General features: G+C 35.8%; 1 long non-coding RNA gene across 1 annotated transcript; it reads right to left on the bottom strand.

Moving 5' to 3' along the window:
* Positions 1–9,046: 9,046 nt before the first annotated feature.
* Positions 9,047–11,405, bottom strand: LOC145789826 (uncharacterized). Its single transcript, XR_014328221.1, has 2 exons — positions 10,932–11,405; positions 9,047–9,404 (listed from the first exon to the last, which is right to left on the bottom strand). It is a non-coding gene; the product is annotated as an uncharacterized LOC145789826 (long non-coding RNA).
* Between the last annotated feature and the right edge of the window lie 2,979 nt (positions 11,406–14,384).

The following is a 14,384-nucleotide window of genomic DNA, read 5'->3' as shown; positions in this document are numbered from 1 at the left end:
AGGGTTTGAGACCTAGATTGTGAACTTGGAAAACCAGATCATGAGGTTTAAAACCCAAATCTCATTAGATTGAAAATCTTGATCGTCGTCTGAGATGGATCGATCACTTCCAACCCAGGTCGATCGAACCCAAACCCTCTTTAGCCCTTGATCGATTGAACAAATCCAAACCATTTTGGTGTTCGATCGATCTAATTAACCATAGACATATATAAAATTGTATGAGAGATGAGTGAAACCCTAGAGGGAAAGAGAAGGAGAAAGAGAACAAAGACAGAGGTATGTAAATCATTTGAGAGAGGAGTGAAACCTAAACCTATAATTTAGATTTTTTTTTAAATTATTTTTTAATGGTATGTGATTGGTGGGTAAATTAGGACCTAATTTTTTTAATATTTTTAAATTTTTTTGGTTCATCTAATCTATACTATATATTATAGCAAATGGACCTTTGGTGAGAAATTTTATGGGAGCTCCAATACTTCTAACCAAATTTGTGAATTAAAACATAATTAAAAAAATTCTATTAGCTAATCCATTAAGCCAATAATTGTAAAAATAATAATTATTGCATGATTTATACTTTTTAAAAGGAAGGATAAAAGAATCTCCTTCCTCAATTGGCAAAATCTATTATCTCTCATAAAAAAACTCAAAAGGAAATATTAAGTGAGTTCCAAAATTAATCTACCATTTTTAATTTTATGATTTTTAAAAATTAGAAAATACATATATGACAAAACTGGGGTGAAACATCAATAAATCCCAAATAATAATCTTATGAATTATTTGGTCTTCTTTTTTTTTCATAGACCCAAAGATTTCATTCAAGTGTGAATTACATATAGAGTCAAATACAAATGCGCGTATTATGTGTTGAGAGACAAATGTGAATTTTCTCATAATGTCGAAATTACTAAACGTAACACTTAAAAAAAAATTCTTAGTGTACTTTTATCAAACATAACATTCCAATATAATACTTTAAAAACATAACACTCAAAGTAAAACATTTAAAAATTCCTTAGTGTATCTTTTTTAACCGTAACAACGTAACATTCAAAAAAAACATTTGTTTAGTGTATTTTTCCTAAATGTAACACTCCAATCAATGTAACACACAAATTTCTTTTGTGTATTTTTTCCAAATGTGATACTCCAATGTAATATACTAAGAAACTCTTTGGTGTATTTTTATCAAATGTAACAACGTAACATTTCAAAAAAAACTCTTTAGTGTATTTTTTTCCAAACATAACACTCCTATTAATGTATGCACAAAAACTCCTTAGTACATTTTTTTCAAACATAATATTCTAATCAGTGTAACACACAAAAAAAATTTAGTATATTTTTTTCCAAACATAACATTTCAATGTAACATACCAAAAAACTCCTTAGTTTACTTTTCTCAAACATAATAATGTAACATTCTAAAGAAATTCATTAGTGTATTTTTTTCAAACATAACACTCCAATCAATATAACATACAAAAACTCCTTAGTGTACTTTTTTTTTTCCCTAAACGTAACACTCTAATGTAACACCAAAATATTATACTAATAGCAATATAAATTTCTAGGCTTCACAACCAATACTTCAGTCGCCAATCTCCTCAAAAAAATCTTCTACACCTCACATTTTCATTCTCATCTAAAAAACGAATCAGAAAATTAAAAACTTATTTCACCTAAACTCAATGACACCAAATCAAATAAATATAACTTTTCAAAAAAAAATTTAATTAATTCATAAAAAAAACTTTTGAAACTAAATATATTAATATTCTCCCATATGAGATTTATGAATAAATTTTTCATAAAACTGTTTATCTGTACCATTAATTTAAAATTTTGAAAATACTAACCGTAAACCTGAGCATAGCTCGAGATATGAAAAAACGAGATATGAAAAAAAGAAGGGGCCGTTAACCACCTTCTTTGCATTCTCCAATGCCGACTGGGCTGGCTGTTCTGATAGCAGCCATATTTGATTACAGGCCACTATTGGCTTCTGCTTATTTCTCGAAAAAAACCTAGTGACTTGGGTTTCCAAAGCATCTTTTTATATAAAATACAATAAAGCTTGAGAGCTCGAAAAGTCCAAGGCTCGATTGGCTCGAAATTGAAAATGACGTCGTTTTCAAAAAAAAAATTTCCCTCTCCTTAAACAGGGAGAAGAGAAAAGAGATAAGGAAGAAAGGAGAAAGGAGAAGGGAGAAGGGAGAAGGAAGAGAGAAAAAAGGGAGGAAGAGACAAGATGTAGGAAAGCAACGATGTGATGGGGTGATGGCGACGACGGGACAACGGGCTGTGTGTGTATACACAGCAATGGCGATGGGCGATGGAGAGCAACGGTGATGGCGACGGTGGCTTCTTCCTCCTCTCCTTCTTTTTCTGTTCTTCTCTCTTCTCCTCATTTTTTTTTAATTTTGATTTTGATTTTTTTGATTTGTGTAGATTTGGTGATTTGTGAGATTTTTTTGAGTTTTTTATTTTGATTTTGATTTAGATTTTCATTTGAGTTTGTCTGTTGCTGTGGGTTTGATTTTTGATTTTTGATTTTTTTTTTTTTTTTTTTGTTTAGTTTTGATCTTCATGTGAGATTTTGAGTTGTTGAGTTTGCTATGGGTTTGAATTTCTAGAGTAGCAGAGCAGAGAGGGGGAAGGAAGAAGAGAGGGAAGGAAGAAGAAAAGGGGAAAAAAAATAAAAAATAAAAAAAATTCAAACGAGTCGTTTGAAAATTAGGAGCAATCGAGCCCCAGTACATTTGGGCTACGTAGCACGGCTATATAAAATAATATAGATAGATAGTGAAATATTTATATGCAAATTTTGGGAACAAAAAAATTGAGACCCAAAATTCAAGTCTCATAATTTTATCACAATGTCAATTTTTATTGTCACAAACTCAATCATGTAAATTTTAGGATTCGTTTGGTATTGGCTTTTTTAGCCAATTTTTTTGTGTCGGGACTTTTTTAGCATCTTTGGTTTTTATTTTGAGACTTTTTTAACTTTTATGAGAGAAAAAGTGTAATAATTATGAGTAAAAAGTAACATTTTATCTTATTAACTTATATAACTTATTTTGTTTTTTTATGATTATTTAGCTCCAAAATGTTAGCCAAACGATGGCTTAACTTCCTTAATAGAGCTGCAACAGCCCAACCCAACCAATGTGAGTTTAGCTCGAATTTTTTGAGAATTGAGCAACCCAACCAATGTGAGTTTAGCTCGAATTTTTTAAGAATTGAGCAACGTATTTTTTAATTTGGTGAGGACCTAGGCAGAAATTTAGAAATTAGAATTAAATTTTTGTAGGTCTAGGTACAGATATCAAATAACTTGAACAATCCAAAACTCGAATTATACATATAAAAATATAAAATTATTTCGTAATTTCTTTTTCAAAATAATAAACAAAATTAATTAAAAATTTAATATTAATGAATAAAAGTAAAAACGTGCTTAAGTTTATTCAATAAAACTATTTTTTTAAATGTTTAAAAAAATTACACCTTTTAGAGAATAATCCAATAAGTTAATATTAAAAAAAAATATTACTTTTTATAATGGCATAAAATAATTCAAATATAATTTTTTAGAACTGTTTTTAGTTTAAAAATTATAATAAAATATTTAAATGGTTTAAAATAAATTTATCACAAAATAAAAGTATATGAATAAATAAAAAAAGTAAGAAAAAAAGTTTAGAATGGCCTTCCCATCTGATTTTAAAATAATTTTAGATGAACAATAAATTATCATATGTAATCCTCAATTTTATTTTATTTTAATAATAAAAGTAAGTTTCGCCAATCATCACTTTTAATAAATAAAAAAAAAACATTTATTTCTATTTGATTTTAGCAATAGTCATTTTTAACTATTTAAGGCAAAAATATTTTTGGCACAAATGTTGTACTCTTTAGTTTTGTAATCAACTAAAGCTACACCTAACTTTGGGGTTATATTTTAGGAGAATTACGTATCAATGGGACAGACTAAAAAGAATTGCACTATACATTTGAATATTTTGTTTATAGGTGAAAGAAGATTTGCATCAAACATAGAAAATGACTTGTATCAAATATAAGAAAAACTTGCACCTCATGAAAATGATTTTTATTTTTTATTTTTTACTGTCCTTTTCCCAATTGATTTGAGATTTTTCCTCAAATTTTTAATAGTTGACCTAATTTTAACCTTACACCATATGTCCAACAATTCCATATTATTTTATAAATTACATAAATCTCATTTCAAGATAAACATTCGATTCAATTATATATAACGGATTAATTTAGTTAACACGAATAGATATTAGTTGAGAGGGTAATTTATATATAAATTGGGCCGAGCTAGGTAATGGGCCGTTCATTGGGCCATGGTAAGAAGGGCTGGATAAAACGGAGCTTGGAGTTAGCTCGGTCCGGAGAATGCCTTATTATTATCCCGGTCCAAAAGAGCCTTGAAGTTATTCCGGTCTAAAGAAGCGTGGCGATTAGCCCGGTTTCCATACTCAGAGTTAGCCCGGTCATGGCATATTATGGATAGCCCGGTCAGAACCTAGCTATTTGTTAGCTCGGTCAAGACCTTGATGTTTTGTTATCTCGGTCTAATCACGCCAGGGTTTGTGCAGGAGGAACCGGGGTAAGAGTAGTGAAAGGAAGACAGACCCTTACATGCACCTAAGCCACTTTCGTCAGGTTATGGCGGCATATCGACGGAACGAAACTTTAATGTGCATCCTCTTCCCATCAAGCCTTGGTGACCTAGGCTTGACTTGGTTCGAAAAACTTCCAGAAGGCAGAATAGCCTCCTGGGCGCAATTGGCGAAGGCATCCGTTACTAGGTTCAGAACGAACACCAAAACCCCGGTGGAAATTGATCAACTGCTCTCCATCGATATGGGCGAAAAAGAGTCATTAAAATCCTACAATAGCCGCTACTGGGAGACCTTCAACCAGATTGGGGACTGCCCCACCAATCTCGCCATCGCACAGTACAAAAGAGGCCTTCCAGTCAGGAACAGACTAAGGGACTCAATCACTATGACACCGCCTCTCACAATAGAGGCCTTAATGGAGAGAGTGTACCAACACATTCGAGTAGAAGAAGATGGCGCTCATGCTAAATCAAAGTCTAGCACGACCACAGTACCAGATAAAAAGACCGCGACAAAGGTTAATGCGGTAGAACGTTCGAACAAAAACGGACGAGGCAGGCAGGACAACAGAGAAGACCAGGATAATAGATGGTTGAAAATCCGCACTGCCATTACCACGATATTCAAAAAGCCAATTTACCGGATCCTAAGCAAGATACGCGATGAACCTTTCGTCAGATGGCCTGCCAAGCCAGGAGAAGCTCAGAAGGACTACGACGAAAGATTGCAGTGCACCTTTCATAAAGAAAAAGGGCACTGCACTGAAAATTGTACACCATTGAGACAACATTTAGAGGAGTTGGTGGCAGCCGGTCACCTGGACAAATACATTGAAGGAGGGGCGCAGCCAGCCCCCCAGAACGACGATCACCTGAACGGTATGCCAATCGACCTCCCACCTCAAGGCGTGATCAATGTGATTCATGGAGTATTCGAACCTGAGCGCGTATGCGAGCTCAGGGGTATGATAAAGAAGGCTGAGCACTTAAGAGAGGTACTACGCTCCCAACCTACCATCAAAAAAGGGAGAACAGAGGCCACGAACGTCATGTCTTTTTCAGACAAGGACTTGGAAAGAATATATTGCCCTCACAACGATGCACTGGTCGTCACCCTCCGCATCAAGGACTACGACGTCAAGCGAATTTTGATAGACCAAGGTAGCTCGTGTGAGATTATGTACTACGACACCTTCAAACAACTAAAATTGGAGGACAAAGACCTGGCCCCAGCTGTATCCCCCCTAATCGGATTCAACTCAATGCCAGAATGGCCAGTCGGCAAAATTATCCTGCCAATCAGGGCAGGAAGCGTGACAAAACAAGTGGAATTTTGGGTGTTGAAGGTCCCTTCCACTTACAACATAACCTTGGGAAGAACATGGTTGCATGCCATACGAGCGGTAGCTTCGTCCTACCATCAAGTAATGCGATTCCCCAATGAAACCGGGGTAATTGAAGAGGTCTTTGGAGACCAAATTATATCTAAGCAATGCTTTGTCACGGTTAATGGCAGCCGCGTTGCCAAGGGATATGTTCATTCGGTGGAAGAACCTGAGAGCAATGAACTGTTCACAGATGTCGGCAAAGCAGCTGACCAAAAGCGGTGGAAGACTTGGTAGAAGTAAGAATAGATGAAAAGAACCTGGATAAATTCTTTTTGCTCGGATCGTCGTTGTCCAGCACTGAGAGATTAGAGGTTTTGGAATTCTTAACCTCTAACATCAAAGTGTTCTCCTGGACATCCTACGACATGCCAGGCATTGATCTAAACTTCATCTGTCACCAACTCAATGTCCACCCATCCGCCAGACCAATCATTCAGCGCACTCGCAGATCGGCACTCCACCACGCCGAAATAGTTGCAGAAGAAGTGGGAAATCTGGTAAAGGCAGGAGCTATCAGAGAGGTGCACTACCCCAGATGGATTTCTAACACAGTCGTGGTACCAAAAAAGAATGGCAAATGGCGTGTCTGCGTCGACTATAAGACAGTCAACAAAGCATGCCCAAAGGACAGCTTCCCCCTACCACGGATAGATCAACTGGTAGACCTAATGGCAGGGCACAACCGACTTAGCTTTCTTGATGCATACAAAGGCTACCATCAGATCGCCATGTACGAACCAGACCAGGAGCTCACGTCCTTTACAACTCCAAGAGGACTGTATTGCTACAAGGTCATGCCCTTTGGCCTAAAGAACGCAGGGGCAACATTCCAAAGAATGGTCACCAAGATGTTCGAGCCGTTATTAGGCAGAACAATGGAGGCTTACATTAACGACATGGTGGTCAAAAGCAAGGAAGAGAACGACCATCTGAAGGACCTAGGTGAGATGTTCCAAATTCTGAAGCGACACAAGTTGTGCCTTAATGCATCTAAGTGCGCATTCGGTGTAAGATCTGGCAAATTCCTGGGCTTCTTGGTGACCAACCGGGGTATTGAGGCAGACCCCTCCCAGATCAAAGCTATTCAGGATCTGGAGAGGCCTAACTCAGTAAAAGAAGTGCAGCATCTCACCGGCATGGCAGCTGCACTCAACCGATTCATTAGCCGGTTGTCAGACAAACTACGACCATTTTTTCTAACATTGAAAGCCAAGTTCGAATAGGATGAAGAATGCGACCGCGCTCTGGAAAACTTGAAGGAATACATGTCTTCTCCACCACTGCTTGTCACCCCAATACCTGGAGTAGAACTCTTCCTATACCTGGCAGTCTCTCAGCACGCAATTAGCGCAGTGTTGGTCCGTGCGGAAGGAATCCAACATCTGCCCATCTATTATGTCAGCAAGACATTGCTGGGCGCTGAAACGAGGTAGTTGCCACTGAAAAAACTGGCCTTGGCCTTAATGATGGCCTCAAGAAAGTTGTCGCACTACTTCCACACATTAAAAGGTTTGTTTGAGAGGGCAAACTTTTCTGGGCGAATCTTGAAGTGGGCAGTAGAGTTGGGACAATTCGACATCAAGTTCCAATCCAGAACCGCGATAAAGGCCCAAGCTTTGGCAGACTTTGTCGCAGAATTTACTCCTGGAAGTCATCATATCTGCCTAGTCGACCTGACTAATGCAACCGAACTAGGGATGGAAGTTGACGCCGGAATAGCACAACCCTTGGTGCAAGATACTCAGTCGGACCCCAAGGCAGACCAGAGTAAAGAGAGCGAGGCAGAAGCGAACCATGCTACACCAAGCCAAGACCCACCAACAAATATAGACTTGGTTCAATCAGATAGCAAGGGGCAGACAACAAGTATGGACCTTGAAGAAAACACCAGCAACATTCTTGACCCCACGGCATCATCTGATCCCTCCACTTGCTGGAAATTGTTCGTCGGAGAGATGTGGAAGCTCTTTGTGGACGGAGCATCCAACCGGCATGGTGCAGGACTTGGTATAGTCCTCATCTCACCAGACGGCCTGGTTGTGGAGCAAGCAGTCAATCTTGGATTCCCAGCATCAAACAACAAAGCGGAGTATGAAGCGCTTCTTGCAGGTCTCAAATTAGCATTCTACATGAAGGCTACCGAGCTAATGGTCTACAGTGACTCATAGCTGGTGGTAAACCAAATTTCTGGCAATTACGAAGCAAAGGATGATAGGATGACCAAGTACCAAGAATTGATCAGAACAAATATCAAGAAATTTGAAGTAGTAAGGATAGAACAGATTGGTAAGGAGGAAAACAGCAGAGCAGACGAACTAGCAGGCTTTGCTTCAATGGCAGATACATCCATCCCTCATCTACTACTAATTGACTACTTACCAACTACAACAAGTTAGGTCTTGAATGACGAAAGTTTTTTTGTCTCGAAAGAGCTAATTTCGTCACTATAGATATTTGTGAGGAAATATTTTCGTCACCAGTTTCGTCATTGAATGTTTGTCACTAAAAATCACCGTGACGAAAAATAATTTCGTCACCAATGAAATTACTTCAGTGACAAAATTTTTTGTCACCAATAAAATAAGATTTTGTCACCAAAAATTCTCATTTTCGTCACCAAATAATTATTCAGTACCATATTTATAATTTTAGTTGACGAATAAATTTATCACAAATGTTGATCATTGATGAGGAAATAATTTCGTCACAGTAAGACGTAAAGGTGACGAAATTTTTCGTCTCAAAAAGTCATACATGGGTGACGAAATATATTTCGTGACAAAAAGATGTATACGTGACAAAATTTTTAGTCACCAAACAACAAAATCAACAAAACTTTTCATACATAGCTGCGATAAATTTCGTCACAAAACTTATTGTTCCATATTTTATAATTCAATTTAAATTATTATTTCACAAATATCCTACTCATATCTCAATAGTCTTCAAATATACTAACAAATCCACTAGCTATTATACACCACGCTACAAAACAATTCAGTAACCAATTTATATTATAAATCAAAATAAATCCATCATACAAATTTAATAATAATTCATATACAAATTTTTAGCCTCCAAAGTCCATTTCTTCATGTAGATAAGCCAAACCACGAATTGCATCTTGAGCAATTTTTAATCTTGCCATCCATGGCAGAGGAGACGCTACCCGAGCCAACAGATGGCCCTCTAAGCTTTTGTTACGCATGAGCTCATACACCAAAAGCTGCTGAATCCCTCTTTCATAATCTTTTGCACAGTATCCCACTAACTTTACAAGATTTGGGTGCTTGACTACACCCAACAAGTTCATTTCATTGATCCATTCCTTGTGCCCCTGAAAACTAGAACAAAAAATAACACCCATCAGATAACCTTTAAATTTATAGAGGAGATGCTCTCAAAGATCAAACATACAATATAGCACTTTATCAATCCACAGCCAGGAAATGAGATCAGTCCCATAAGCAGAGGAACCCATTCTCTGAATCCACTTCCTGCTGGTGACATAAATGGGTCATTGTAATTATCGATTTGATAACTCTGTAACTAAGAAATAACAAAAGCCTTGAAAGCTATGAAAGATTCAATCACTGCCAGCAAAACAAAATGGCAACAATTGCCATGGGCAAGTGCACATTTTTATTTTATTTTTTTAAATGAGAAGAATCAGAGTATATTTAGATTAGGCATAAAAAGCATCAATGTCGTAAAACCAAGATAACAAAAAACCCTCATCTGGATGATAGTGCAGACACTAATTCGAAGAAGCTAAAAACCTGAGGGCACATTTGGAATTGAACAACTATTTGGTCACAAGCATACAGTGATCATTTAATGGGCATTGATGATTAACAGAGATACAGCCAAGATGGATCGTGCCTTATCAATTAACATATCATGAAACACCAGAATTATGTATCCACAAAACAATTTCATTTCCATGAAACATCCAAATATGCAAATGTCACCATGCAGAAAAATCTGATCTGGAGAAAGAAATGCAGCAACACCCAAAAAGGAAAAAGAAAGCGTGGTCTCATTCAGACTTTCAAACAAATGGCGCAATTTTATGGGACTGATCTCATTTCCTGGCTCAAATCCATTCAAGTTCATAACTAAATTGACATACTTAAAAGCTTAATTTCCTAAGACTAAGTTTGAATCATGATCTTCAATTTTCTACAACATGACAAACATAGAATTACTAAGTCTTTCACGCTAATCCATCACGCTGCATCATACATGGCGATGGATCCATGAGGTTGGCTTGGAACTACAAAAGAAAGCAGCAGTTGAGTAATCAAAGACAAGCATATCTAGATTCTAACCAATTATTTAACAAGTTCAATTTACTATGATGAGACAACATTTTTGAAATTTTGGGAAGCAAAGCTCTGATTTGATTAGATTTTTTTGTATTCCTTTTTTCTGCACTGATGCAAGTTAGGATGCAACAGAGCATAGAGTATATTGAAATCTACACAGATGGGATCTACATTAGTAAGCAGAACAATATGGAAATTTATAATTACCAAAAAATAAAAAAGTTTGAAAGCTTTAAGTCACAAAAGCTCCAGAAATGTTCAAATGGGTACAAAGGTTTGCTACATTTTCTCTGCTGCTTGTACTCATGCAAGTTGAAGCACAGTGGACTGAGGTCTGCCCAGATGGGATTATGCAATACGTAGAACCAAAGTACTTAATAAATAAAATCAACATTAATAATTTGGAAATTCACCAAAGTACTTAAATATTGATTGAACTGAGCATATGTTCACTGTATATGAAGATCAAAAGATTAGAATCATCATGTGACACGCACTGATGGGAAATTGTTAAATAATTGGTATGAAAGCTAGAAGAGAGACCTGATGCAAACATAGCAAGCTTCAAACAAGGTCTCCTAGTTAACTTGCTCCAAGCAAATTGAGTATGTCAATTCATATTCCGAAGCCTTATTAGCTGTATCTTATTTTCTCGAGTCTTGAATTGCCTACGAGCCAAATTTGAAGTCAGAAATTATAAACCATCTTGAAAGAGTAAAAAAGACACTGATAAAAAGTAAAAGCTGAAAAAACTATAACTAAATTTTGATATCATTGACTTCATCAAGCTATCTCGGAGAATAATTTTGAGGGATCTAAAATGATGAATTTGATGATGACGCATTGATGAAGATGAGAGTGGTTGGGAATTCTGCTCCAAAGAATGATGCTTTGGAAAGTATATCTTTGCAGACCACTCTGTTTTATGGGTTTCTATCGGACAAAGATTGCATAAAATTACTCATTAAATTTAAAAAGAATCAAATGTAGATAAAAGAGTCAACAAGAAAGTTGCTCTGATTTGCATTTGAACAATTGAGCATTATAGTCACACCATGATTCATGAGATTTGATCATATCTGGTAATTTAAAGAGTAAATACGAATGTGAAACATCTCAGCAGGGCTTGTTAGTCTCACTGTTTCTAAGAAACAACAAAGTCACCAGCAGCAGGTTACGGAGTTTTCACACATTCTATTTTCCTGTTATAATTCATTATGGTGATTTATATGATAACTCTCTTAAACAGGAAGAAATTGCAATTAAAGAAATTTGTTTCCTTATTAGCTGCGCCAAAAACCATTGGCTGAGCCTCCTCATGCACTTAGGACAAACAAATACAATTAACATTATTTAATTAAGCAAAGCATTGTGAAAATTTAGATAATAGCATGCCAATAATCAAATATCCACTTAAACAAGAAAACAATCAAAATAAGAAAGCCGAAAGAAAGATCAGCAGATGGATCTACACAATCACAATTCACATAATACCAGCTAATGGATTTTGAATGCACTAGTTAACAACAAAGCCACTGTTTTAGCAAATGTAATTCAAATGTTGAGCATATGATCATAAAATTGCTACTGTCTTGCCAGCAAGACCAACAAGAAGATAAGCAATACACTCGTAAATAATTGTAATTGACTCAGATGAAAACAAGGTTGAGTAATAGTACTTGTCTACTAATCTAAAAAAGATATTTGTCAATGTCCTTATCATCGCTAAATTAAATCACTATTCATGTTAGAACTTACAAGTTCCATGAAGAACCCTCCAACAAACTACATTGGTTTAGTTCCAATAAAATGTGAAAGGCTTGTATCTATGAGATAAAAATCACAAGCATTGGGTGTGCTTGCCTGCAAACGAGATGGCCAATCTGCATGTTTAACAAACCAATCGAAAACTCAGTGTATACTCCATTTATGAATCTATCAAACATCCTACTATCCCCTAAATTCTGCTTAAATACATATATGCATTAATCACCTATGAAATTAATTGATTTGGTTTCATCCTCACAACATAGATTTAAGCAAAAGTCTCAATTAAACAACAATAAAGGAATTGAAGAATTCAGATAAGAACTCACTGTAAATGCCACAATAGCATTAGAAAGAACGCAAAACCCATACTTAGCCATGCCTTTTGATCTTTGTTTTTTAGTAAATCTGCTACAGTTTCCTGTTAATTGCATATAAAGCCAATAGCATGAATGAGTCATTAACTTAACAAGTCTATATTCAAGCACTTTCTATGGAGGTCCTCGGCCAAGAAGTTATTATAAGAAATTTATTAGTATAATCACTTTTAACAATAAGGGGTAAATCCATATAGTTTATTCAATCAACTAACCAATATTAATGGTAATTGAAGTAGACTTATGCGAAGGTGAAAAACTAAACCGTTTTTAGCCAAGTGATATCCATTGAGTGAAAAATACCCAGCAGGAAGGTTTTTGTAGATTGTAACAGGAAAAAGATAATAATCAATACCTTTCTTCAATGACGATTCATGTAACTTAAATATTCCAATTGCATCCCCAAGAGACAATTTGTTACACAAACACATAAAAATAAACTTGTAACCAAGTCCAAAATTTCAGAAAAACTAATTCAGAAAAGTTAGTATGGAGATATGCTTCAAGAGAACTTGAAAAATGGAGTTAAAAATTGTTACATGCAAGTAAGTTTGCAATCATGGGCATAACGAAATTTTTTTGTGAAAACTTTCATATAACAAAGAACAAATCTTACATTTATGACAAAATTCTAGATGCGAATGTATGAAAATAGCTATGATTTTTCCCCCCCAGTAAACTTAGGTATTGTTGTGATTTTTTAGAGGTTTGGGTAGAAATTGCTTTAAGGGAAGCTCTGTTTACTAGTACTAAAGGCATGTGTTACACACACAAACACGTACAAAAAAGAGTATAACCTCTACCTTTTCAAATATCCCTCCATCAATATAATCACCAAAGCTTTGGGTACAAGTCAATCATCATAAGTAGAAGAAACAACCAAGCTAGTGTGGATCAAGTATGTACCTCCAAAAGTCCAATTTTTTTGGTTGGTTAGCATGGAAAAACAGAGTTAAGACTGGTGATTATCTTCGAAGGATAGGTGTTCTTCAAGGCAATGTCCTAATCCTTTGTGTTTTTTGTAAAAATGAAGATGAGTCTGTGAACCATGTACTGTTGCATTGTCTCTTTTCTTAGAGAGTATGGGCTACAATGTTAAATTGGTGGGATGTACATGAGGCTTTGCCAGGTACAATTGAAAGTCTATTCCATTGGTGGGAGGGAGGTAGGTTTCTTGAAAAAGGAGAGGAAAATTTGGAAGGCTGTACCATTGGCTGTTTCGTAGTCTTTATGGAAGATGAGAAATGAGTGTGTGTTTAATGCTTCTATCCCCAATTTGGTTGAATTATGTGAGTTGATGAAGATTAAAATTGCTCTTTGGCTGAAGTCAGATTACAAGGAGGTTATGTAAAAGAAAAGGAAGTAGAATAGAATATATGTTGTGTGTGTACTCGTAGAAAAAAGAAAATAAAAAAAGAGGTTCTTTATATATTCATTAATAATTTAAATCCTTGAATCACCTTGGAAAACAATCCCAAATCCTTACTCAAATCCATAATCCTTGAAAAATTAACCAAAAAATTAAGCGCATGAATTAGATTTGTTTTAAAAGTGGCCTACATGACAGTAAGTTTGAGTTTGATTTGAACTAAACATTTTATATTCTTTATCAACCTAAAAAAAAACAGGATCAAAATGTCCAAATATGTAGCCATCTAAAGCTTGGGGATGATCCTAGATATATTTGGGTTTTTCAAAAGGAGTGTGCTGGACCTATTTCTTTGTTGAAAGGAGAGAGTAGTAGGCAAGCAGAGGAAAAGGGCTTGGCTATTGGCACCTTGTTATGTTTGATGTGGCTTATGTGGGGCAAGTGTAATTGACAACCTTTGTTGGGTGGAACAACTTCTCTTTA

Source organism: Camellia sinensis, chromosome 1, assembly GCF_055761805.1.
Source record: "Camellia sinensis isolate YWXY chromosome 1, ASM5576180v1, whole genome shotgun sequence".
In the NCBI taxonomy this organism is placed as follows: domain Eukaryota; kingdom Viridiplantae; phylum Streptophyta; class Magnoliopsida; order Ericales; family Theaceae; genus Camellia; species Camellia sinensis.
This window is presented reverse-complemented; position numbering and strand designations above follow the sequence as displayed.